Genomic DNA, 5000 nt, shown 5'->3' with positions numbered 1-5000 from the left:
GGAAAAAATGTTCTGTTATTATAAAATTTTCTTTCTAAGAAATGTTTGCAACATACAGAATCAGATAACAAATTTGGTAAAAGATAAACTCGGCTGATGATGCTCCTTTGAGGGCATCCTTCGAAGGAACGAAGGATTTATCACGCCGGTCGCTTGGCAACAAATCAACATAGCGAAAGCAGAATCCTGGAAAAGATAAGACCAGGAATCAGCTGGAATTAGGATTCTGGAAAACGAAAACCGAGTGCAATGGACTGGCTGATTAATGATTTATTGCTGTGATTAATCACGAGGGGGTCGAATAGTCCTTACGAAAAGGAAATTACAACTTTATGTTGAAAATTGCGTTTCTGTGGGGTCGGTTAAATATTGCATACTGTTATATTATCCCATAGAATACGCAGCATCGTAAAAACGATGATAAGGATAAATTTACCCATAGTACTAAAATACTAAAAAAAAAATCATGGCAATTAGGAAAAGATGACTTCAAATGATATAAAACTATGATACAAGGAAAAATAACAAATATACTTTTTTTTTTTTTTTTAATGCGCAGCTGAGTCCCAAAGACAACTACGGGTGTACATATGAAAGGGGAAGAGGAATCATTCTTTGTCGACGGCATTTCCACCGTTTCTAATCCCAGATTTCTCCGGCTAATCGAACGAGCCATTTCAGCTCCATGAAAACTTCCTCCAGGCTATTTCCTTCCCACTAGATCGCTTACTATTTTCTCGCTGTAGTAAGGTTCAACTCCCCTCGACCCCACCCCCCCATTCCCCCATCCCTTCAGCCTAAGGTCGCCAAGTCACGCAGTCACTTACCCTAATTAAGAGGAGGTGAGGGAGGGGGAGGGGGTAGTGTGAGAGGGAGAGTGGGAGAAAGAGAATGAAAGTGAGAAAGAGAGAGGGAGAAAAAGAGAGAAAGAGAGAAAGAGAGAGAGAGAGTGAGAGTGAGAGTGAAAGTAAGTGAGAGAGAGAGAGAGAGAGAGACAGAGAACAAGCGAGTGAGCGAGAGAGAGAGACAGAGAACAAGCGAGTGAGCGAGAGAGAGAGACAGAGAACAAGCGAGTGAGCGAGAGAGAAAGAGCGAATGAGAGACAGTGAAAGAGAGAGAGGGGGAGGGAGGAAGAGAGAAAGAGAGAGAGAAAGAAAGAGAGAGAAAGAGAGAGAGAGGGGGTGGAAAGACAGAAAGAGAGAGAGAGAGAGAGAGAGGGAGAGAGAGAGGGGGGGAGAGAGAGAGGGAGAGGGAGAGGGAGAGGGAGAGGGAGAGGGAGAGGGAGAGGGAGAGGGAGAGAGAGAGAGAGAGAGAGAGAGAGAGAGAGAGAGAGAGAGAGAGAGAGAGAGAGAGAGAGAGAGAGAGATTTGAGATTTGTAATGCATATGAACAGGCAGTGAGAGAGAGAGGAGGGGAGTGAGAAAGAGAGGGGGAGGGAAGGAGGGAGAGAGAGAGAGAGAGAGAGAGAGAGAGAGAGAGAGAGGAGAGAGAGAAGGAGGGAGGGAGGGAGGGAGGGAGAGAGGGAGGGAGGGAGAGAGGGAGGGAGGGAGGGAGGGAGAAAGAGAGGGGGAAGAGAGATAGAGAGAAAGAGAGAGCGAGGAAAGAGAGGGGGGATTGGAAGAGAGAAAGAGAGAGAGAGACAGAAAGAGAGAGCGGGGAGAGAGAGGAAGAGAAAGAGAGAGAGAGAGAGAGAAGGATAGAGAGGGGGAGGGGGGAATGAGAGGGGGGAGGGGGAATGAGAGAGGGAGGGGGAAAGAGAGCGGGGTGGGGGAAAAAGAGAGGGGGAGGGAAGGAGGGAGGGAGAGAGAGAAAAAAAGAGAGAGAGAGAGAGAGAGAGAGAGAGTGAGAGAGAGAGATAGATAGATAGATAGATAGAGAGAGAGAGAGAGAGAGAGAGAGAGGGGGAGGGAGGGAGGGAGGGAGAGATAGAGAGAGAGAGAGAGAAAGAGAAAGAAAGAGAGAGAGGGGGGGGAGAGAAAGAGAGGGAGGAAGAGAGAGAGACGGAAAATAAGAATAGAAGATGCACTAAAAGAAAAGAGAAAGAAAAATGAAAAATGAAAGAAATCGAGGCAAAGAAAACGAATGAAGAGAAAGAGTAAGAATGGAAGAAGCCACAGGCAGAGGAACGATGCAATGCGCAAAGCGTGTGATGGTTATGAATGCGGGGCAAGAAATAATGAGTAAGAGGAAGTAATGGAACAGTGGGTAATGAGCAAGTAATAACCATAAATGTCCTAAGGTACTTGAAGTGGAGCCTTGATATGAGAACATCGGTTGACCCTTCCTCTGCCCAAACTGTACCTGAACAATTGGCCATTATCTGCCACACAACAAACTAGTCAAAACAAACCGTAAAAAATACACCTTTTTCCATTACTGCCTCAGCATTCCAGTACACGCTTTTATTCCTCGCCCTCCCTTGCAGCCGAGCGCGTACTCACCCGCTTCCATCCCAAGCATCAGGGTTCTATTTCAGAAATTACGTGCTGGGGAGCGAGGAAACTCTCGCAGCTGGCCGGTTTCGGACGCCCTTCACGTAACGGCCTCATGAGGAACATATTAGCTCTAGAGACTCGAAACCCCATCCCCATTTTCCACTCCTTACTTCTCTCCCGTTCGCCTCTTGCCCAAAGGATGGCGGTCATTACGGCAGTCATCCCTGAATCTTTTGTTTTCCGTGTCCATGTGCATGTTTAACTGATGGCAGGGAACGGGAGTAGCGGCTACGTGTTAGCAAGCCACTTCAGGGAAATGTCTGCAGCTGGAACTTGGAGCTTAGAAGTTCCAGAGTTTACCTAGCGTGAAAACAACTTTGGACTCTCATGTAAATATAGTCTTATTACCTTGTGTCAGTCAAATAGTTTATTTGTTTAACTTATGATTTACGGTGGTTCTTGTCCCATTACTATGCCATCACAAGGTATCAGAGTTTCAAGGTCCCTCTCTTCTGTGTGTCTGAATATATATAACCTGTATCGATTTTTGGGACTCGTGATTTTATTCAATATATGAATCTGTTAGATTATTTCGCGATTTCTCTTGCCAGAGAAAACAATTAAGCATAGTTTACTGTTTTCGAGAAGAGAGGGAGAGAGAGAGAGAGAGAGATGAAAAAAGGAAGAAAGAGGAGGTTCTCTTTCTTTTACCAAATCTTGGTTGATCTGCGTAGTCCTACTCTTTCGGTTCAGCCTAGAGTCTTGAAACACGCACAATGTCAGTGTCATCATATATTATTGAAAAAATCCTCTATTAAGTACATATTCTGCCTTACTTTTATATTTCACTAGAGCTAAGCAATGCAGTTTGGAGGAAATGTAGACAAGTGTTTGCGAATAATGTTTCAAACCTGCAATTGACTTAGGAGAATTTCCATGGCACATTACTTAGGAGAGTCATAGACAAGGATGAAAGTACGAGCGGTCACTGGAGGGTCACCAGCGGGGAGGAAGAGCGGCCAGGGGGTGCCTGTAAGGGACCTCGGCAGGGGCTGTGGCAGGGGCAGCGGGGGAGGCTTCGGGGGGGTCCACATCTGTGAATACCTGGGAAGAAGAGGAGGAAAATGTCACGTGTCTGATGGTTCCTGAATGTCATTGATTAATGCCAAAGCCTGACGAAATGTTAGACCTCGAACTGACTTCAGAAAACGACACCATAGTTGTCAAGACATATCAATTCGCATAGGCCTGGCAAAACAAGCATCAGTGTTTCCACATACTTGCAGGGTAGAGATCTTGTCCTGGTCCGTGATGGCCAAGAACCTTGTCTGCTGCTCGTATATCGTCGGCTGCACGAGTGTGTACGGCGTGCGCACATATATCAAGCCTCCTGTGCACATCCTTGCTGCCAGGATGCACGTGAGCAGCACCAGCTGTTGAGAATAAAATCATTCCATATATATTCTATCTTTCTCAGGAAATCAAGCGGCTTTTACACAGATTGAGAATTGAGTTCGAAGAAAGCACTTCCTGTGAAATCTAATTTGCGGAGCCAAAGAGGCGAAGCGGCGTTTCCGGGGCTCTTTCATTGCACGTATGTGACGACTCCTGTTATTATGTTGTCTTATGATGCTGTTGTTGTGATGTGAGTTTTGTGTTGTTTCACGAAAGAGATGGCTGGCGTAGCATCGCTGAGGAGCAACTACGGCTACGGCAGTCACACTCCGTGATCAGAAGCTGTAAACGAATTTGTGACGGTCTGGCCATTAATAAGAGAATCGGAATTCTGGATGATCACGTCACGTCAAACTTTTTGTTTTGGAGTTTTCCACCAACAATCAGCCGCGTTGATAAATTCGTTGTTCTTTCCTGTGCTTAATCATTCCATTGTCCAAAGATTCCCAAAAGTACATGCAATGTTTTCACACGGATTCTGGACCATCATCGTATCTCTGAAAGATAAGGCAATGCAGGTCGTTATCGAGTAAGCAATATTCGGCGTCGGCTCAGCCTGAGCGATGCGAGGCGCAGGAGCCGGGGAGTGCGAGGGCGGCAGCGCGAGGAGCAGCGACTTGAGCTCAATATTCTTCGCTGTCGTGCAATGGCTCCAACTACAACCGTATATCCAGGGTTTATGAAACCAGCTGTCAATCAAGCATTCATCAATGACTACACATTCCGCAGATAATGTTATATCTGCAGCCTTGCCCTTAGCACACGCGTGTGAGGATGCAGTGCATTTAGGCAAGTACATTCATAGTCGAGCGCTGCACATTTAGAACAGTGTGTGCGTGTGTTTGTATGTAGGCTAGATATTTTGTTTAGCCATGCATCGAGAACATACAGAGAAGCAAAGCCTGAATCATAACAGATAAACGCTGACTAACAGAGACACTTTGATTGAACAACAAATAGGGGGTCGATGAAGAAGGTAATACATTTCGAATGATTTCTTCGATAATATATACACAAATTTACTGAACCTCTTATCTGTATTTTCTAGCAAAGCTCGAGAGACGTGAATGGGCTTGAAAGACGCTAGAAAAATCTCTTTTAAAAATACCT

The 5000-nt window shown here is 45.6% G+C and overlaps 1 protein-coding gene and 1 long non-coding RNA gene across 4 annotated transcripts in view; one reads left to right on the top strand and one right to left on the bottom strand.

Moving 5' to 3' along the window:
• LOC122265574 (uncharacterized) overlaps nt 1-5000 on the top strand; it is a 292478-nt gene that overhangs the window by 229846 nt on the left and 57632 nt on the right. The window lies entirely within an intron of this gene.
• Nucleotides 102-5000, bottom strand: part of LOC147468801 (uncharacterized) — a 4999-nt gene continuing 100 nt past the window's right edge. The window contains exons 2-4 of one of the 3 annotated variants that reach the window (XR_015192354.1): nt 3716-3868; nt 3347-3539; nt 102-186 (exon numbers count right to left, since the gene is read on the bottom strand). This is a non-coding gene — a long non-coding RNA (uncharacterized LOC147468801). Of the gene's footprint in view, nt 187-3212; nt 3540-3715; nt 3869-5000 lie in introns of those variants that run through there. The other 2 variants (XR_015192353.1, XR_015192352.1) reach the window with 2 other exon arrangements.

Source organism: Penaeus japonicus, unplaced genomic scaffold (assembly GCF_977035675.1).
Source record: "Penaeus japonicus unplaced genomic scaffold, GWHDUDI00000001_assembly GWHDUDI00000026, whole genome shotgun sequence".
NCBI classification, from domain to species: Eukaryota; Metazoa; Arthropoda; class Malacostraca; order Decapoda; family Penaeidae; genus Penaeus; species Penaeus japonicus.
Note: the sequence above shows the minus strand (reverse complement) of the source record. Positions and strands in the feature narration are given on the sequence as shown.